General features: G+C 43.1%; 1 protein-coding gene across 2 annotated transcripts in view; it reads right to left on the bottom strand.

The window, feature by feature from the left end:
- Positions 1 to 15,710, bottom strand: part of LOC121587520 (rho-related BTB domain-containing protein 2-like) — a 103,242-nt gene extending 87,532 nt beyond the window's left edge. The window contains exons 1-3 of one of the 2 annotated variants that reach the window (XM_041904531.2): positions 15,539 to 15,710; positions 14,855 to 14,933; positions 14,639 to 14,757 (exon numbers count right to left, since the gene is read on the bottom strand). The gene's annotated coding sequence lies outside the window, so the exon portion shown is untranslated. Of the gene's footprint in view, positions 1 to 14,638; positions 14,758 to 14,854 lie in introns of both variants that reach the window. The other variant, XM_041904532.2, reaches the window with a different exon arrangement.
- Between the last annotated feature and the right edge of the window lie 6,774 nt (positions 15,711 to 22,484).

Here is a 22,484-nt window from a genome sequence, read left to right as displayed (position 1 = left end):
TCTGTGTATATCAATGATGTCACTCTTTGCGGGCCAGAAAAAGGGCAGTTATTTGAACATATATACAGTAGGTCGATTATAATTTCTTTGTACTTTCTATCAAGTTTTAGACGTTAAAGTGTGGCATGGAGTGTTTTTTCCCCCAATACATTTGCATACCCCCCCACACGCACACACGCACACATTGCGAGCAAAACATTTTAGCATCCCGCCTCTTGACAGACATTAAGTTTTATAATTAATTTTGTACAATTCTACACATTTTGCCATGGGGTGGAGAGAAGATCTTGTAATTGTATAACTCATTTAAATACAATTCTATTCATTTTCCCATGGAGCAGAGAGGACAATGTGCTGTTTTACACCTAATTTCCTACAATTGTACACATTTTGAGACTGACTAACAAAATCAATGGGGGCCGCCGGGGCCGCCAGTTGCCCATCCCTGACATAGAGCAACAGTTACTTTGCTCTTAGGGAAATGCTTAATACATCTAGGTGAGATTAGTAGGACATGCTTCATGCATCTACAGTACACAGGTGCCAGGCAAAGCTGTAATTTCAGTGTGTTGAAATAGGAGCGAGCTTGTAGGGCAGGCAGCCCCCGAAGTGACTCTTCTTATCAACTGTATAAAATAATTTCCTCTGTGTTGTCTTAGGAATTCAGCATTCTCTGTATTGATCTTGCCAAACTGCATTGTCTCACCTCTGAGAAGCAGAGGTTACATCATGTAGGTCTGATATCTGATTGGAGGTTAACTTTTAAATAATTATATTGTTCAACAACTCAGATTTTGAATCCAAACAACTCAGATGCTTATAAAAGGGTCTTAGATTCATTGTTCTTTCTTATGTTCCTGACCTGCTGTGGTGAGATTCTTTCTTTTTCTTTCTTTCTTTCTTTCTTTCTTTCTTTCTTTCTTTCTTTCTTTCTTTCTTTCTTTCTTTCTTTCTTTCTTTCTTTCTTTCTTTCTTTCTCCCTCTCCCATGAGCTATGGGCAATGGCACAAGCCATGTTTATTTGTCTCTCTCTCTCTGACCATGCTTAGGATCTAAATTATATGCCTAGAATAATGCTTTGTTAATGTCAGTATTGCTTTGTAACTTAAGCTTTATGCCTTGTATGTGAATCCATTCATTTTACAAAGTAATTAAATATACTTGTATTTAGAATTCCATTCTCAGACATTTATTCATTGTCTATTACTGTAACTCAACCATAGTCTCTTGCATATTGCTAATCATCTTTATGGAGTCAGATGAACATTTTAATAGGCTAATTGCTTAGTCTTATCACGAGTCACATGTGATGTATATATATAATATACTGTATATACACATATCAAATATTACTGCCCACTACAAGCTTCCCATCTGTTAATTCTGTCATGGTGAATACTATCTGTGTGATGTGGTATGGGTACAGTAACAAAAGCTAGTAGGATTCACCGTGGACCTGAATGACCAAGAACTGACTGAGCCTATTACCAGAGCTCTGGAGATTTATGAGCAGTCATAATTATAATTATTATTCACACAGAGGAAATTACTCACAACTACATATAGTGCGGTGTGACTTTTGTCACTACACCCGTGCTATGCCCTAACCCCTTCCTGGTATGACATACACTTGACAATACATGACACTGTGTTTTATTGTAACCAGGGGCCCTCCTTTACTTTTGTCCTCCATGGTAATGCATAGATTATAGTTGTTCCACAGTGACCTTCCACTAGTATTGGCTGGCTGGGAGTTGACCACAAAGACAGACAGAGAGAGACTGTGGAAGTCTCTCCCACTGAGGATGACAGCGCCCTCAACAACATGTCCAACCTGTGGTTTGGGTGTCTGACTCATTCACTATGGCAGTGATGTTACATCAGTCTTCCCCATTAAAACAAGTGCCCTCTTACACAAGGCTGATTAGGAGGGCCGATCTTCTGGTTTCTTGGATGGCTTGAGTTCGTTCATGTGTGCGTGCACGTGTGTCCTTTCAAAATCCTGTTGAGTTTTTATCTCGGGCAGCTGAATATGGCCAATGTCTTGTTAATGCTGATTGGTGGTAATTGCCAACCTCCTGATTGTCAAACACTATTATGGCACAATTCCACTGGATGAACCAAACCATGCCGGGCCGTGCCGGAACCAGAACGAACTAGCCTTGTTGGTTCTTGTTTGTTTTCCATTTGCCGTTAAACTGGAAACAGGACTAGGTTTAATTCGCGAGGAAAAACTGCTAGTGACAATTTTAAGACAACGACCGATGACGCAATTCGACAGCGACATTGTTGTGATCCTCGGTGACTGGCATTTTTAAGTATGGAGGAGTTAGCCGGGCTGGAGGAGTTAGCCGGGCTGGAGGAGATAGCCGGGCTGGAGGAGATAGCCGGGCTGGAGGACTTAGCCGGGCTGGGGGAGATAGCCGGGCTGGAGGAGTTAGCCGGGCTGGAGGAGATAGCCGGGCTGGAGGAGATAGCCGGGCTGGAGGAGATAGCCGGGCTGGAGGACTTAGCCGGGCTGGGGGAGATAGCCGGGCTGGAGGAGTTAGCCGGGCTGGAGGAGTTAGCCGGGCTGGAGGAGATAGCCGGGCTGGAGGAGATAGCCGGGCTGGAGGACTTAGCCGGGCTGGGGGGAGATAGCCGGGCTGGAGGACTTAGCCGGGCTGGAGGAGATAGCCGGGCTGGAGGAGATAGCCGGGCTGGAGGAGATAGCCGGGCTGGAGGACTTAGCCGGGCTGGAGGAGTTAGCCGGGCTGGAGGACTTAGCCGGGCTGGGGGAGATAGCCGGGCTGGGGGAGATAGCCGGGCTGGAGGAGTTAGCCGGGCTGGAGGAGTTAGCCGGGCTGGAGGAGATAGCCGGGCTGGAGGAGATAGCCGGGCTGGAGGACTTAGCCGGGCTGGAGGAGATAGCCGGGCTGGAGGACTTAGCCGGGCTGGGGGAGATAGCCGGGCTGGAGGAGATAGCCGGGCTGGAGGACTTAGCCGGGCTGGAGGAGATAGCCGGGCTGGAGGAGTTAGCCGGGCTGGGGGAGATAGCCGGGCTGGAGGAGTTAGCCGGGCTGGAGGATATAGCCGGGCTGGAGGATATAGCCGGGCTGGGGGAGATAGCCGGGCTGGGGGAGATAGCCGGGCTGGAGGAGATAGCCGGGCTGGAGGAGATAGCCGGGCTATTTTGTGCCATCCTTTTAATTTTTGTTCATGGGCAACAATCTAGACTGAACGAGAGGAGACAGCTGAAAAGAGACGGAGAAATACACAATGTAAATTATCATCATGTGAGGAGAGGATCGCTTCAGCCGATTGGAAGACCAGCTTACGAAACAAATGCTCCGTGAGAGGTACAGTATGTGTGTGTGTATCTGTTTAGCTAGCTGTTGTGTATCTGTCTTTGTGAATTGTTCAAAACTTATTTGGAATGAGGACAGCTATTACAGTTTCTTGCAATAAGGTGCAGTCCTGCAATGCAGTATTATTTTGCAGTATGCTGTGTGTGACCTAAGAGGTATACACAATGTATCTATTTAGCTAGCTACATAATGTGTATGTCTTTGTGATAGATATACATTGTATATACCTAGGCCTACATACTGCAAGAGTAATAATGCAGGACTGCACCTTATTGCAAGTGTAATAGCTAGCTGTCCTCCTTCAATACCGCAAGAGTAATTTAGCATTCTTATGAGAAACACTTCCTGACCTAATCAGACGATAAGTAATTAACCCAATCAACTACAGTGGGGAAAAAAAGTATTTAGTCAGCCACCAATTTTGCAAGTTCTCCCACTTAAAAAGATGAGAGAGGCCTGTAATTTTCATCATAGGTACACGTCAACTATGATAGACAAAATGAGAAAAAAAATCCAGAAAATCACATTGTAGGATTTTTAATGAATTTATTTGCAAATTATGGTGGAAAATAAGTATTTGGTCAATAACAAAAGTTTCTCAATACTTTGTTATATACCCTTTGTTGGCAATGACACAGGTCAAACGTTTTCTGTAAGTCTTCACAAGGTTTTCACACACTGTTGCTGGTATTTTGGCCCATTCCTCCATGCAGAGCAGTGATGTTTTCATCTGACCATATGACATTCTCCCAATCCTCTTCTGGATCATCCAAATGCACTCTAGCAAACTTCAGACGGGCCTGGACATGTACTGGCTTAAGCAGGGGGACACGTCTGGCACTGCAGGATTTGAGTCCCTGGCGGCGTAGTGTGTTACTGATGGTAGGCTTTGTTACTTTGGTCCCAGCTCTCTGCAGGTCATTCACTAGGTCCCCCCGTGTGGTTCAGCGATTTTTGCTCACCGTTCTTGTGATCATTTTGACCCCACGGGGTGAGATCTTGCGTGGAGCCCCAGATCGAGGGAGATTATCAGTGGTCTTGTATGTCTTCCATTTCCTAATAATTGCTCCCACAGTTGATTTCTTCAAACCAAGCTGCTTATCTATTGCAGATTCAGTCTTCCCAGCCTGGTGCAGGTCTACAATTTTGTTTCTGGTGTCCTTTGACAGCTCTTTGGTCTTGGCCATAGTGGAGTTTGGAGTGTGACTGTTTGAGGTTGTGGACAGGTGTCTTTTATACTGATAACAAGTTCAAACAGGTGCCATTAATACAGGTAACGAGTGGAGGACAGAGGAGCCTCTTAAAGAAGAAGTTACAGGTCTGTGAGAGCCAGAAATCTTGCTTGTTTGTAGGTGACCAAATACTTATTTTCCACCATAATTTGCAAATAAATTCATAAAAAATCCTACAATGTGATTTTCTGGATTTTTTTTTCTCAATTTGTCTCTCATAGTTGACGTGTACCTATGATGAAAATTACAGGCCTCTCTCATCTTTTTAAGTGGGAGAACTTGCACAATTGGTGGCTGACTAAATACTTTTTTTTCCCACTGTAGTTATACTTAGCTTATAGTTATAAGCAGTGGTGTAGCATGCACCCCCGCAAGGCGTTATTGATAATCGGTATTGAAAATCACTGAATTAAGCAAAGAACAGAACCATGGATAAACTATAACATTTTCAAGGCAATTAAGCGTAGAAACTAACGCTTTCTGGAGTTCAGGAAATCCAGGGCAAATGATATATTTATAGATAGGAAATTAATAAATTGAATTCCCTGCTGCAGTTTTACTCGCAGCAGGGAATTCAAGTAGATGCTTTTTCATTTGAAAAGGTGTCTGAGTCAACTGTGCTAAAGAAGCTGAAAGAACTTTACCATTCCAAAGCAACTGTCCTTGACAACATTCCTGCCAGATTTCTAAGGGATGCTGTGGTAATTATCACCCCCTGTGTAACTCACATTGTAAATCTGTCTATTGAACTAGGGTGTTTTCCCAGTGAACTAAAACTTGCAAAGGTCATTCCTCTATATAAAAAAGAGAATAAGTTAGGTCATGGAAACTATCGGCCTGTCTCAATCCTGTGTGTTTTATCGAAGGTCATGGAAAGGATTATGTTCAAGCAGATTGACAGTTATATTTCCTTACATAACCTATTCTATGAGCTCCAATCTGGCTTTAGGAAATCCCATTCCACCGACACTTGCCTACTATATCTAACTGACCACATAAGGAAGGAAGTAGACGGAGGGACATTTTGTGGTATGGTTATGTTAGATCTACAAAAGGCGTTCGATACAGTGGATCATGAGATACTGTTAATCAATCTAAGAGCTATGGGCTTTAACAACTTAGCATTAAAATGGGTTAGCTCTTACCTGCAAGGAAGAAAACAGATGGTGGATGTCGATGGGACCCTGTCTAAACCCAAAATCTTGAACTGTGGGGTACCCCAAGGGAGTGTGCTGGGTCCACTTTACTTTCTATTGTATATAAATGATCTGAAATCTGCCTGTACATGTGACCTTTTCCTATATGCAGATGATTCTGCACTGTTGGTTTCCCACAAAGACAAAAAGGTGGTTGAGAAAGCCCTCAGTGGTGAACTTCTGAATGTCAGTAAATGGCTATAACAATAAGCTGTCAGTGGATCATGAGATACTGTTAATCAATCTAAGAGCTATGGGCTTTAACAACTTAGCATTAAAATGGGTTAGCTCTTACCTGCAAGGAAGAAAACAGATGGTGGATGTGGATGGGACCCTGTCTAAACCCAAAATCTTGAACTGTGGGGTACCCCAAGGGAGTGTGCTGGGTCCACTTTACTTTCTATTGTATATAAATGATCTGAAATCTGCCTGTACATGTGACCTTTTCCTATATGCAGATGATTCTGCACTGTTGGTTTCCCACAAAGACAAAAAGGTGGTTGAGAAAGCCCTCAGTGGTGAACTTCTGAATGTCAGTAAATGGCTATAACAATAAGCTGTCACTTCACCTTGGAAAAACAGAGTCCATCTTGTTCGGGTCCAAGGTGAAACTGAGGAAATCCCCTGATTTTAAGGTGGTAGTAGGTGACATTGTAGTCGCAGCAAAATACTATGTTAAGTATCTTGGATGTGTGCTAGATAAACATCTGACAGGGGAGAGCATGGCACAAAATGTTATCTCCAAAGTGAACCATAAAATTAGGTTTCTGGCAAGAACCTCCAAATATTAGGATAAGAATGCAATGGGGACATTGGCAGGGGCTCTTGTTCAATGCCACTTTCACTATGCATGCTCTTCCTGGTACAATAGTGCCCCCAAAAATCCCATGGCTCTTAGTTTGACATCTCAGAACAAATTAGTCAGGATTATTCTTAAACTTCCAGCACTTACGCATCTTGACTATTCCCACTTTGAAAGCCTTAGATGGCTCAAAGTGGAGGAGAGAGTTGCTGTCACGACTTCGGCCGAGGCTGCCTCCCCTCGTTGTTTGGGCAGGCTTCGGCGTTCGTCGTCACCGGAGTACTAACCACTGCCGCCCCAATCATCATCACAATTGTCTTGTCAATCACACACACCTGGTTCTAATCCCCTAATTAGTCTGTGTATAAGTGTTCCCTCTGCCCCCTTATCCTTGTGGGTGATTGTTAATTGTGAGAGTATGTAGCTCGGTGGAGCTACTCATAACATTGTGTTGCCAGGGTAGATTTTCCCCCTGTGCCTATGTATTATTGGATTCCATTACAGTGTAATTGCCAGGGATGTTTGTTTCCCCAGTGCCTGTTTCGTTGATCGTTATTGGAGCGCATTTGTGTGTCAACGAAGGAATAAACTCTGTATTCGGTGATTACCCTCCTGCGCCTGACTCCTTTCACCACACTCACCACAGAATCACCCACCCGTTATGGAGTCAGCGGGAGAAGAGCGCATGCTTACCGCAAGACATTACAGAGGGTGGTACGCTCTGCCGAATGCACACTGCCTGACCTCCAGAACACCTACAGCACCAGGTGTCACAGGAAGGCCAAGAAGATCATCAGGGACCTCAGCCACCTGAGCCACGGCTTGTTCTCCCCGCTTCCATCACTCACGTGGGCAGTACAGGAGCATCATGGCTAAAACTCAGACTGGCCAATAAATTCTACCCCCAGACCATTAGTCTGCTGAATAGCCACCACTAGTCAGCTACCTGCTCCCCCTGTCCCCCTCATGCCCCCCCTTAACAGACATCTACCCTGCCCCCAACCCAATGGACATTTATCATGCTGAATAACCACCACTACTCCTATTTTTGTATTGTTTCATTCACACCTGCATGTCACGCCCTGGCTCTGGGGACTCTGTTATGTTGAGCCAGGGTGTGTAGAGTTTATGTTTTGTGTTCATTGTTTCAGTTTCTAGTTCATGTGTTTCTATGTTGGCCGGGGTGGTTCTCAATCAGAGGCAACGTGAATCAGCTGTTGCTTGTTGTCTCTGATTGGGAACCATACTTAGGCAGCCGTTTGGCACTTGTGTTTTGTGGGATCTTGTTCCGTGTTGGTTTGTGTTTGTTACCAAGGACTTCACGTATCGTTTTGTTGTTTTTGTTCGTGTGGTGAATATAATAAAGTATGTTCGCATTCCACGCTGCGCATTGGTCTACTCCTTTTGACGATCGTGACACTGCACTGTTGGAGCTCGGAGCTCAAGTATTTCACTGTACACTGCAACTACATCTGCGACCCTATGCATGTGCCTAAATACAAATCTAATCTCTCCCTCTCCCCCTCCCCCTCCCTCCCTCCCTCTCCCTCACACACACACACACACACACACCGACACACCCACACTTCTACAACATGCACACATGGAAACAGACACATAAACACTCCTACACAGTAGTGATATATTATGTGACCACACATACACATACACACATCCTGTCATATGACTGAGCTGCCAGGACGATCTGCTTTCCAACAAAAACATGAGAACAGCAGCAGACTCCAAAATCTCTGAACACACACTCCAAAAGTTAAACACACACAGTCACAAAAATACATGACATACTATACACTCTCTATAACACATATACACACGTGACACACACACACACACACACTCTCTCATAGGAGAATACAGCCAAGATTCCCTTGATTCTCCTCAGTGACTGTAGGGTGTAGTATAAAGCATTGCCAAGCCTCTCTAGTGAGAGGCACACCCACTTACTGCAGATTCAGCACAGAATGGTTTGTGGTAGAGCCACAACTATGAATCCAAAGCGTTATGCACTCAGAATGGGAGATAAAATGTCTGTTAACTCTCAATCTGAGTGCATGCCTCTGTGCAGGGTTGGAGGAGGCCATGGGGAGGGCTCTGTGTGTGTGAGTGTGTGTGACAGAGAAAACTAGTGAGAAACCATATAACAAGAGAGATCAAAGGCCACATTTCAGATACATCTATGGTTATATTTTAGAGAAACCTCTAAGTGGTTGCTTCCAATACATTAGTAGATGGAATGTGAGCTGACCCTGACCATGACCCTGGAGCTGTCATTTTAAGCCCTGTCCTTCAGAGAATGTGCTTATGAAGTTTTTTTCACCACTTCTTAGACTCTGTGTTTACGCTGTGAGAGCATTACAAATGCAGAGGGATAATGCAATTAGGAACTTTATAAGTGAATACGGTGTGCCTTTGAATTGCCAAAAAAGGAAGGCGAATGTCTTGGACACTGAATATCCAAGTCCAAGGCAAGGTTAGGCTACATGTAAGTATCATCAGGAATGGCTTTACCTGCTCTGGCTTATGTAACAATGCTACAACCCAGTGTGGGAAGCCAAAATTCCCATAGAAGAAACAAGACACACTTAGCTGTGCTGAACCTTTGGCCCAGAAGCGCTGAGCTCTTACCTCATAGTATGTCAGTTGAGGGTTGAGCAACAAGCAGGCTTATCTGTACAGTCACCCTGGATGTGGGACCCAGACAGGACATCCACTCAGGCCCTGTCCCCAGCCCAACCTAGGGCTCTCAGAGCGGGGGAGAGGTCAGAGAGAGAGGCCCCTCTCCTGTCATCTGTGTGTGTGTGGGAGATTCTCATTAGTATTGTACTTTTAGTTTCTGTGTACAGTGCCTTGCAAAAGTATTAATCCCCCTTGCTGTTTTTCCTATTTTGTTGCATTACAACCTGTAATTTAAATGGATTTTATTTGGATTTCATGTAATGGACATACACAAAATAGTCCATATTGGTGAAGTGAAATGAAATAATTTCTACAAAAGAAATAACGGAAAAGTGGTGCGTACATATGTATTCACCCCCTTTGCTATGAAGCCCCTAAATAAGATCTGGTGCAACCAATTACCTTCAGAAGTCACATAACTAGTTAAATAAAGTCCACCTGTGTGTAGTCTAAGTGTCACATGATCTGTCACATGATATCAGTATATATATACACCTGTTCTGAAAGGCCCTAGAGTCTGCAACACCCCTAAGCAAGGGGCATCACCAAGCAAGCGGCACCATGAAGACAAAGGAGCTCTCCAAACAGTTCAGGGACAAAGTTGTGGATAAGTACAGATCAGGGTTGGGTTATAAAAAAATATCAGAAACTTTGAACATCCCACGGAGCACCATTAAATCCATTACTAAAAAATTGAAAGAATTTGGCACCACAACAAACCTGCCAAGAGAGGGCCGCCCACCAAAACTCATGGACCAGGCAAGGATAATTAATCAGAGAGGCAACAAAGAGACCAAAGATAACCCTGAAGGAGTTGCAAAGCTCCACAGCGGAGATTGGAGTATCTGTCCATAGGACCACTTTAAGCTGTACACTTCACAGAGCTGGGGTTTATGGAAGAGTGGCCAGAAAAAAGTCATTGCTTAAAGAAAGAAATAAGCAAACACGTTTGGTGTTCGCCAAAAAGCATGTGGGAGACTCCCCAAACATATGGAAGAAGGTACTCTGGTCAGATGAGACTAAAATTGAGCTTTTTGGCCATCAAGGAAAACGCTATGTCTGGCGCAAACCCAACACCTCTCATCACCCCGAGAACACCATCCCCACAGTGAAGCATGGTGGTGGAAGCATCATGCTGTGGGGATGTTTTTCATCGGCAGGGACTGGGAAACTGGTCAGAATTGAAGGAATGATGGATGGCACTAAATACAGGGATATTCTTGAGGGAAACCTGTTTCAGTCTTCCAGAGATTTGAGACTGGGACGGAGGTTCACCTTCCAGCAGGACAATGACCCTAAGCATACTGCTAAAGCAACACTCAAGTGATTTAAGGGGAAACATTTAAATGTCTTGGAATGGCCTAGTCAAAGCCCAGACCTCAATCCAATTGAGAATCTGTGGTATGACTTAAAAATTGTTATACACCAGTGGAGCCCATCCAACTTGAAGGAGCTGGAGCAGTTTTGCCTTGAAGAATGGGCAAAAATCCCAGTGGCTAGATGTGCTAAGCTTATATAGATATACCCCAAGAGACTTGCAGCTGTAATTGCTGCAAAAGGTGGCTCTACAAAGTATTGACTTTGGGGGGCGTGAATAGTTAGGCACGCTCAAGTTCTCTGTTTTCTTATCTTAATTTCTTGTTTCTTTCATCCCCAAAAATATTTTGCATCTTCAAAGTGGTAGGCATGTTGTGTAAATCAAATGATACAAACCCCCCAAAAAATCAATTTTAATTCCAGGTTGTAAGGCAACAAAATAGGAAAAATGCCAAGGGGGGTGAATACTTTCGCAAGCCACTGTATATATGCACTATACACAGAGGGCTTGTACATGTTTCTGTGTGCTTGTGTGCATATGTGATGAACATGAATGTAAGCTTTCATGCATGATATACAGTACATGCATGTGATAAGGAGTGTGTGTAAATATAAAAATGTATATTATTACAAATGGTATATTTGTTTTTACTAGAATAAAATATGCAAATCAAAACATATGTATGTATTGGAAAAGCAGAGTGTTTTGTAGATGTGTTATTATATAAATATGCACACAGTTGTGTAGCAGCTGCTGTAGCCTCACAAACTAACTGAGTGTCCTGAATAACGAAACTCAGATGTCCAATGGATCCCTAAGAGGCCCTACTTTTTAAGGGGCTAATCCTAGCTTCCACTAAAATCTTTCTATGAATTTTCACTTAGTCATGCATTAATAACAATGGGAGACTGAGTGAAAATTCTACTTAAGTGGAAGTTAGGATTCGCCCTGAAGAGCAGAGGACGTTGGAGAGCACTAGAAAGCTAGCAACCTACTACTGTAAGAGACATGGTAAGTAGATTTCCCTAGTAGTCTCTCTGTCTGTCTGTTATGCACAGCATTGGATTGTTTATGTTTTTGTTTTTGCACAAGGTGTTGTAACTGACCTAGTGCCTGACTCCCAACTCCCACAATACGCTGTATTGGCAAAACAAAGGCTTTTCTGATATCTAGCCCTCTTGTCTCAGTGTCCGGTTGCATGTTACTCTCCGCGTTACTCTCCGTGTTACTCTCCGTGTTACTCTCCGTGTCACTCTCCGTGTCACTCTCCGTGTTACTCTCCGTGTTACTCTCCATGTTACTATATGTGTTACTATCTGTGTTACTATCTGTGTTACCCTCTGTGTTACTCTCTGTGTTACTCTCCGTGTTACTATATGTGCTACTCTCCGTGTTACTATATGTGTTACTATATGTGTTACTCTCTGTGTTACTCTCTGTGTTACTCTCTGTGTTACTCTCCGTGTTACTCTCTGTGTTACTCTCTGTGTTACTCTCTGTGTTACTCTCTGTGTTACTCTCTGTGTTACTCTCCGTGTTACTCTCCGTGTTACTCTCCGTGTTACTCTCTGTGTTACTCTCTGTGTTACTCTCTGTGTTACTCTCTGTGTTACTCTCTGTGTTACTCTCTGTGTTACTCTCCTTGTTACTCTCTGTGTTACTCTCTGTGTTACTCTCCGTGTTACTCTCCGTGTTACTCTCCGTGTTACTCTCCGTGTTACTCTCCGTGTTACTCTCTGTGTTACTCTCTGTGTTACTCTCTGTGTTACTCTCCGTGTTACTCTCCGTGTTACTCTCCGTGTTACTCTCCGTGTTACTCTCCGTGTTACTCTCTGTGTTACTCTCCGTGTTACTCTCCGTGTTACTCTCTGTGTTACTCTCTGTGTTACTCTCTGTGTTACCCTCTGTGTTACTCTCTGCTCTCTGTTGTTCCTCTGGCCGTGTTACCCCAGAAACCCAAACCCCCACATGTCCCTCTTCCTCAGGATCTGTGCTCCTCCTTTCCTCTCTGGGCAGACACTGTCCCGGCTCCAGCTCTCCTCTACCATACAAACACACACACACACTCACACACATGCCGCACACACATTCTTTGCACACGGACACCCTGTTTAAAAAACAAAACCAGGTGGCAGCCAAAAAAGAGAGAAAGGATAGAAGAAAAGAACAGAAACTGTATGACTGCCATCCCTCTCTCTCACAATCACCTGCTTCTCTTCCCCCTCCTTCTCCCATTCTCTCCCTCTCTCTGAAACGACATTACTTCAGCAGAGAGACAAACATCATGTGGTTTAGAGAGAATAACTACATTTTGTTTGGCGTATCTTTGTGAGTCTCTCTGTGAGTGTTTATGACTGCCAACGTGCCAAGGGGTATGTGTGAGAGAGTTTGCATGTGTGCACTATGCAGTCTGTGTGTGTGTGTGTGTGTGTGTGTGTGTGTGTGTGTGTGTCTGTGTGTGTGTGTGTGTGTGTGTTCCTTTGTCTTGCATGTATCTTTCCAAGACTGCATCAGACTGTTATGAGACATCCCTTGGTTTTGGCAGCTCTCTGTCCCTTGATAGAGAGTAGAATGCACACACACACACACACACACACACACAACCCTCCCCACGGCCTCCCGCTCCATGCATTGGTCGGGGTATGCAGAGTTGAACAGTGGTGGGGGTCGGAGGGTGTGTGTGTGTGTGTATGTGCATGTGTGTGTGCTATTGCTCAACACACAGAGACACAGCGTCTTATATGGCTCCCAGCTGCGCAGAGCTGGCCCGCTAACCCTCCATCCAGCAGCCTGGAATGTTTGGTGATCAACCCCACTGGAAAGCCCCATTTGCCAATACACACTCCTCAGGAGACTAACATATTCCACTGAGCAGGAAAGGCCTCACCCAAGGAAGAGAGGTTCAAATTCCACAGCTGATACAAAAACAGAGCAGAAGAACTGATGTCAAAACTGTATCTGAACATCCCACCATCCACATCTCATAAAGTGGAAAATCAGAGAGAGAGAGAGAGAGAGAGATGGGCTCAGGGCTCTAAAGTGCGACCATTTTGGTCACATATGCTCCTACATAGTTGACCAAGTGGTCAAAAATGTCCATTTTGAAAACCTTTTTTTGATCCTTCTGAAACTTTAGGACTATGTCAAGCAGTAAGTTACTGACAAAAAAACCTGAAAACCAGATTTGGCCCCTGGGGGTCTTGGCAGCCACTATAACTAAAAAATAACAATAAATATAATAATTCAAATACATTTTTAGCTCCCAGTCAATGTCAGCATACCAAATCGAGAGTCTCATCTTTCAGATGCAATTCTAACTGAGTTGATAGCCCATAGCGTTCCAAAGTTAGAGCTAAAAGTCTGATGGCACTGGCGCCTATGACGCCCATATCGCCCATATCGGTGGCCATCTTAGGTCGTACTGGTATGTCAGATTAGCGAAATCGTCAATTTCTCAGCCTCTGAGTGTCACAGAAACACAATACTTTGAATGAATAACAGACAAATGTTCATAACAAGTGGCTATGGATGACATTTATAAAATAATAATCGGTTAAAAACATAAAAAACATTTTGAAATATCACATTTTGAAATATCACATTTTCCAATTGTGACATTTTTATTTGGGGGAATTTAAACCATTTAGGCCTACGTGTGTTAGAAAAAGGTTAATGAAAGATAAAGTATTGTTGTTTGACAGAAAGTGTATTTTTGCCATAATTTACAATTTGGGGTAAGACATGTTAAAGGACCCACATATCATAGATATTGTCATACAGCTGTGAATAATTATAAAGTAGGCCTCGCTAATTTGTACACAAAACAAAATAAAAAAAGTTGTGTTTAATGATTCATGTAATAGCCTAAGGTAGGCTACAAATATCAGCAAAATCTAGGTGTATTCAACATGCTTAAACGGTTATGCAATCCAATGCAAGTGTGGTCAGTTACTTCTGTTTCGTTTTTGGTGCATTGTTTATTATTGTGATAAGACCATGCCTAAATTCTGTAATTCTGTAATTATGGCACTCAACTTGGTGCTTACCTTCAATGGTCATTCGCCTCTGGAATATTTAGTGTTCTGCGTTGTCCACTTCACACTCTTCTCTTTCCCTTTCTTTAAGTTATTTTGGACAGCGCTCATCTATTTCTCTTCCCATTTAGCTGCAAGGCACAACACACAATAACTATTTCAGTAAGCTGCAATCCTGTATGATATGACATTTGTGAGCATTTATTTTCTACTGGCACGTTTTCTTACTTGGTGAGACTAGACGCCTGTCTTCAGATGTCTTTTGGAGTGGTTTTGTTGTGACCACTACGCTCTGAAACACTCCAGACTGTGCAGACACAAGAAGGAATGTAATTACCTGGAGCCTATTGCATCTTGCAAAAACTGCAGACAATCTTATATTTTCCGGATATTGTCATCCAATAACAGTCGTGCGGTCTGGCTGTTGTTCGTCTGTTTCTCTGTCTGGGTGTTCACTGGTGCTGATGCGAGTTTTTCCACTTTCCTTTTGTCGTTTCTGTCACACCTAAACGAGGGCTTTGTAGGAGAAGCTTGCGCCCGACTTTCTTTGTCTGATTCCTCTTGCCTCTACCAAGACAACGCTGTAGACTACATACAAATTTGCAGATATTCTTATTAGCCTGTTATGTATTCTAACCAGTGACTGGTTCTTGGCAACGTTCATCAAAATCTAACTATTGCCTACGCGCAAATGTGATTGCAATTAAGCTTATGACGAAAGCAAACGTGGTATCCACAACGTGCAATGATTTTACCTAAATAAAGGCTCTACCTGTATTTCTTTGTCACTGATGTAGGCTAATTTTGAGACAAAAAAGTAAATCTCAAGTCCTTGTTTCACCGCACCCCTTCTCCAATCACACCCCTTCAACGCGATAGTGCATGCGTTGCAAGACTGCCCTGTAGCCTCACCAAATTGGCCCGAAGTTCCTCGAGTCTGTGGTCTCGCTGTCCTGTCTCTCGCTCTCTGTTGCCACATGCTGTAGAGGAGCCTAGTTGCGCTCCAGTCCAGCCAGCGACAAACGCCAGTGCCTATCAACGAGAGCCGTGACCCGTGACGACAGCCTGGCGCCAGTTCGCGAACGATTTTTTTTTTAACGACTATTTTTACTGACTTGGGAGTCATGAATCGTTTTTCTGAGTGACTCGTTAATTTTAGTCGTTTGTTTGACCTGCTGGCCGCAATGAATTATACAGCAGGAGTAATACTCGCCCATCCATTGACTCCAAAGACGTGCTCCAACCAACAACTGACTGTCAGGTCCGGCGTTATGGGTCTGGCCCGCCCTACCGTACCTCCTTGCCAGTCCAAATTAAATATTGAAATATTTATAATTTAGTTGACCGAGACGCGCACCGACAGAAAGACGCATACATCTCAGTTAAAACATCCGAGCGAGCGAAACAGCGCCCCTCTGTCTCAGTATATGTAGACTATGTATCTGATGCTGTCTGGGCCAAAAGAGTAAGGCATGTCATACTATTTCAGACCACACAGCACCAGATACATGGGCGCTGTTTCGCTCATTCTGGTGAAATAGTTTCAGCAGAGAGGAAGAGACGAAGCGAGAGGTCTCACTCTCGCCAAAATCTGTCCAGAATAAACTCAATGCGTTTATATGGGCATAATATGCAGACCTAAGCTTGTCGCCTGCCTTCCCGCCTTTGGGACAAAGACTCCATTGTTAGGGCGAAGACATGAGCATCTCGTCATTATATAGAGATCTCTGGTTTCAGCCTCTAGCGAATTGGAAAGGAAAGTTGACGGGTGCACGGTTAGGGTGCTGCATTCCCCTAAAGTCAATTGATGTATCGCCAAAATTATATAATTACTCCTGTCTAAATAAAATCATTCAAAATACTTCACCAGGGAGCATGACTTAGCCACAGAGGATCATTAGCTTCTTCATTTTATTTTGCTGTGGATTGTTTCAAATCACAAGTGTGTAGGCCTATGCCTATTTGGGAAGACTGCAATTTGGGTAGTGGGCGTGGCAATAGGTCTAGCTGATTGAGTTGGGGCTGTCAGTGATAAGCATCTAAAATATGTGTGAAGATAATGTGTCTTGAGTATAATTGAAAATGTTGCAACAAGAAGAAGGTTGCAAAGATATGGTATGTCTCTCTCCATAATGCATGCACTCAACTCTCCAGAATGCGCTCAGCTGCCTCCTGCCAATTCTTGCAGGTTCATTGTTTCATTGTGTGGATTGTTTGCCCTTTGATTGTTTTTTAGTTTTTTTTATCAATGCCCCATTACATTACATTACATATGTCACCGGTAGGCCTAGCGAATGTACCGTTAATCCCCCGTCATTTGGTTACATACATTTCTGTTAATGCATGTATTAATTACAGTAATTTACCGTTCTCATTCTCAGGCTCGAAACATTGTTTGCGGAGTTCACAACATGCTACACTTGTGAGAAACAAGTTTTGGTTTATTTCACCATTAAGAGTTGTGTACATGTTTTCATTGTCTTTTGTTTGGATTGTTCGGTGTGAGCAATGAACATGGGTCTGGTTTCTTTTTCCTGAAAAAGTTGAGGGACCGTGCGCCTGAGCACATGCAGAAGTAGGCCTACCCAGGGCTGGCAATATGGGCGGGCCTTATGGTAGGGCGGGCAAGGCCCCCTAACTCCTTGCCCGTCTAAATAAAATATTGTAATATGTATAATTTATTTGACGAGACGCACTGCAACAGAAAGACGCATCAATCTCAGATAAAGCATCTGAGCAAGCGAAGCAGTGCCCCTCTGTCTCAGTATGTGTAGACCATGTTTCTGATGCTGTCTGGACCAAAAGAGGATCCTATGGCATGTCATACGATTTCTGGCCAGACAGCATCAGATACATGGGCTACATACAGTAAGACAGAGGAACACTTTTTCGCTCGCTAGTTTCAGCAGAGCGGAAGAGGCGAAGCCAAAATCTGTCCAGTACAAACCAATGCGTTTCTATGGGCATAATATGCAGACCTAAGCTTGTCGCCTGCATTCCCGCTTTTGGGACAACGACTCCCATTTTTAGTGACGGTAGTAATACAGTCATAGGCTGTTGTATTTTTGGTTGGTTGTTGGAGAGAGAGGTGAATTAAACCTGATCTAAATGCTCAAGCCATAGCCTACCAACTATGCCTATTGCCCTACTTGATGACATCTTTATAGTGACTATGCTTAATCAATCAAATTCACACCATCTGTCATAACCTTTACCTCAGGATTAATACATTTGGCATCCTGAGTATTATTTATCTCTCTTCCTTGCTCAACCCATGTGTGTTTGTGTGTGCGTGCAGTGGCGACATGACCATAGGCGGCACAAGGTCACGTGCCCCCTCAGATTTGTCATGTTTTTTTTTCAGATGTAAAAATTGTTAAAATAATTAAGAAACTTAATTTTTAAGCCCACATTTTATCATAATTATTTCAAATTAGTGTCAGTTGTATTTTGCGGAGGGGGCACACTGACTGGACCAGATATTCCATTGAAAATCAGCCGTTTCCAGCTACATTAGCCATCTACAACATTAACAATGTCTACGCTGTATTTCTGATCAATTTGATGTTCTTTTAATGGACACAAAAATTGATTTTCTTTCGAAAACAAGGACATTTCTAAGTGACCCCAAACTTTTCAACGGTAGTGTTTATATACAGTGGGGAGAACAAGTATTTGATACACTGCCGATTTTTCAGGTTTTCCTACTTACAAAGCATGTTGAGGTCTGTAATTTGTATCATAAGTACACTTCAACTGTGAGAGACGGAATCTAAAACAAAAATCCAGAAAATCACATTGTATGATTTTAAAGTAATTAATTTGCATTTTATTGCATGACATAAGTATTTGATACATCAGAAAAGCAGAACTTAATATTTGGTACAGAAACCTTTGTTTGCAATTACAGAGATCATACGTTTCCTGTAGGTCTTGACCAGGTTTGCACACACTGCAGCAGGGATTTTGGCCCACTCCTCCGTACAGACCTTCTCCAGATCCTTCAGGTTTCGGGGCTGTCGCTGGGCAATACGGACTTTCAGCTCCCTCCAAAGATTTTCTATTGGGTTCAGGTCTGGAGACTGGCTAGGCCACTTCAGGACCTTGAGATGGAGCCACTCCTTAGTTGCCCTGGCTGTGTGTTTCGGGTTGTTGTCATGCTGGAAGACCCAGCCACGACCCATCTTCAATGCTCTTACTGAGGGAAGGAGGTTGTTGGCCAAGATCTCGCGATACATGGCCCCATCCATCCTCCCCTCAATACGGTACAGTCGTCCTGTCCCCTTTGCAGAAAAGCATCCCCAAAGAATGATGTTTCCACCTCCATGCTTCACGGTTGGGATGGTGTTCTTGGGGTTGTACTCATCCTTCTTCTTCCTCCAAACACGGCGTGTGGAGTTTAGACCAAAAAGCTATATTTTTGTCTCATCAGACCACATGACCTTCTCCCATTCCTCCTCTGGATCATCCAGATGGTCATTGGCAAACTTCAGACGGGCCTGGACATGCGCTGGCTTGAGCAGGGGGACCTTGCATGCGCTGCAGGATTTTAATCCAGGACCGCGTAGTGTGTTACTAATGGTTTTCTTTGAGACTGTGGTCCCAGCTCTCTTCAGGTCATTGACCAGGTCCTGCCATGTAGTTCTGGGCTGATCCCTCAACTTCCTCATGATCATTGATGCCCCACGAGGTGAGATCTTGCATGGAGCCCCAGACCGAGGGTGATTGACCGTCATCTTGAACTTCTTCCATTTTCTAATAATTGCGCCAACAGTTGTTGCCTTCTCACCAAGCTGCTTGTTTATTGTCCTGTAGCCCATCCCACCCTTGTGCAGGTCTACAATTGTATCCCAGATGTCCTTACACAGCTCTCTGGTCTTGGCCATTGTGGAGAGGTTGGAGTCTGTTTGATTGAGTGTGTGGACAGGTGTCTTTTATACAGGTAATGAGTTCAAACAGGTGCAGTTAATACAGGTAATGAGTGGAGAACAGGAGGGCTTCTTAAAGAAAAACGAACAGGTCTGTGAGAGACGGAATTCTTATTGGTTGGCAGGTGATCAAATACTTATGTCATGCAATAAAATGCACATTAATTACTTAAAAATCATACAATGTGATTTTCTGGATTTTTGTTTTAGATTCCGTCTCTCACAGTTGAAGTGTACCTATGATACAAATGACAGACCTCTACATGCTTTGTAAGTAGCAAAACCTGCAAAATCGGCAGTGTATCAAATACTTGTTCTCCCCACTGTATATATACAGCTGAAGTCGGAAGTTTACATACACTTAGGTTGGAGTCATTAAAACCCGTTTTTCAACCACTGCACACATTTCTTGTTAACAAACTATAGTTTTGGCAAGTCGGTTAGGGCATCTACTTTGTGCATGACACAAGTAATTTTAGATTAGTAACTGAGATTAAATGTATTTGGCTAAGGTGTATGTAAACTTCCGACTTCAACTGTATATATACTGTTGAAGTCGGAAGTTTACATACACCTTAGCCAAATACATTTAATCTCAGTTTTTCACAATTCCTGACATTTAATCCTAGTAAAAATTCCCTGTTTTAGATCAGTTAGGATCACCACTTTATTTTAAGAATGTGAAATGTCAGAATAATAGTAGAGAGAATGATTAATTTCAGCTTTTATTTCTTTCATCACATTCCCAGTGGGTCAGAAGTTTACATTGCTTTTAAATTGTTTAATTGTTTAAATGGGTCAAACGTTTCAGGTAGCCTTCCACAAGCTTCCCAAAATAAGTTGGGTGAATTTTGGCCCATTCCTCCTGACAGAGCTGGTGTAATTGAGTCAGGTTTGTAGGCCTCCTTGCTCGCACATGCTTTTTCAGTTCTGCCCACAAATGTTCTATAGGATTGAGGTCAGGACTTTGTGATGGCCACTGCAATACCTTGATTTTGTTGTCCTTAAGCCATTTTGCCACAACTTTGGAAATATGCTTGGGGTCATTGTCCATTTGGAAGACCTATTTGCGACCAAGCTTGAGATGTTGCTTCAATAAATCCACATAATTTTCCTTCCTCATGATGCCATCTATTTTGTGAAGTGCACCAGTCCCTCCTGCAGCAAAGCAGCGCCACCCCCGTGCTTCACGGTTGGGACGGTGTTCTTCGGCTTGCAAGTCCCCCCTTTTTACTCCAAACATAACGATGGTCATTATGGCCAAACAGTTCTATTTTTGTTTCATCAGACCAGAGGACATTTCTCCAAAAAGTACGATCTTTGTCCCCATGTGCAGTTGCAAACCGTAGTCTGGCTTTTTTATGGTGGTTTTGGAGCAGTGGCTTCTTCCTTGCTGAGCAGCCTTTCAGGTTATGTCGATATAGGACTTGTTTTACAGTGGATATAGATACTTTTGTACCTGTTTCCTCCAGCATCTTCACAAGGTCCTTTGCTGTTGTTCTGGGATTGATTTGCACTTTTTGCACCAAAGTATGTTCATCTCTAGGAGACAGAACACGTCTCCTTCCTGATCGGTATGACGGCTGCGTGGTCCCATGGTGTTTATACTTGCGTACTATTGTTTGTACAGATGAACGTGGTACCTTCAGGCATTTGGAAATTGCTCCTAAGGATGAACCAGACTTGTGGAGGTCTACAATTTTTTTCTGAGGTCTTGGCTGATTTCTTTTGATTTTCCCATGATGTCAAGCAAAGAGGCACTGAGTTTGAAGATAGGCTAATTGACATCATTTGAATCAATTGGAGGTGTACCTGTGGATGTATTTCAAGGCCTATCAGATGCTTCTAAAGCCATGACATCATTTTTTAGCCATGACAGCTGTTTAAAGGCACTGTGAATTTAGTGTAAGTTAACTTCTGACCCGCTGGAATTGTGATACAGTGAATTATAAGTGAAATAATCTGTCTGTAAACAATTTTTGGAAAAATTACTTGTGTCATGCACAAAGTAGATGTCCTAACCGACTTGTCAAAACTATTGTTTGTTGACAAGAAATTTGTGGAGTGGTTGAAAAAACAAGTTTTAATGACTCCAAACTAATTGTATGTAAATTTCCGACTTCAACTGTATATATTTGCGGAAAAAATATATATGGGGGATTGGAAGTGATGCAGACAAATACATTGATGGAAATTACAATCCATCTGCAATATTAAAGCTGATCTACCCCCTAAGAAAAATAATAATAATATAATTATAATAATAATATATATAAATATGGGTGTTGCAAATTCCAACTTGAATTAACACTTTATTATAGCTGATTCTGTTACACTTTCTCAGTGTTAGGGAATTAACAGCTGTGGTGTAACAGTAACTGTCACGTTTGTTGAATGACGGGTCAGACCAAGGCGCAGCGTGATATGCGTACATGTTTATTTTAACTGTTAAACACATGACAAAACAACAAAGGAAAGGAAACGTGCAGTCCAAGGTAGCACACACAACATACCTCACACGGAACAAGATCCCACAACTAGACAGTGCCAATAGGCTGCTTAAGTATGGGCCCCAATCAGAGACAACAAGCGGCAGCTGCCTCTGATTGGGAACCACACCGGCCAACATAGAACTAAACCTACTAGATCCCACATAGAAAATACTACATAACAAAGAATATACACACCCTGACTCAACATATACGAGTCCCCTGAGTCAGGGCGTGACAGTAACTCGTTTTTTTGGGGTGTTGTTTTAACACTGTAGGGTGTAAGGCCTTATTTGCATATTTATTTCTCAGGGTGCCTTTCAAGTGAATTTTAGAGCTACCTGTACCACCCATGACTGTGTTTGCTAGCAACAGAGACATGGTTGTTGCATTCATGGCTTTCAGTCCTGTAGCCTTCACCTAAGTGAATATTTTAACATA

Source organism: Coregonus clupeaformis, chromosome 18 (genome assembly GCF_020615455.1).
Source record: "Coregonus clupeaformis isolate EN_2021a chromosome 18, ASM2061545v1, whole genome shotgun sequence".
Classification (NCBI taxonomy): Eukaryota; Metazoa; Chordata; class Actinopteri; order Salmoniformes; family Salmonidae; genus Coregonus; species Coregonus clupeaformis.
This window is presented reverse-complemented; position numbering and strand designations above follow the sequence as displayed.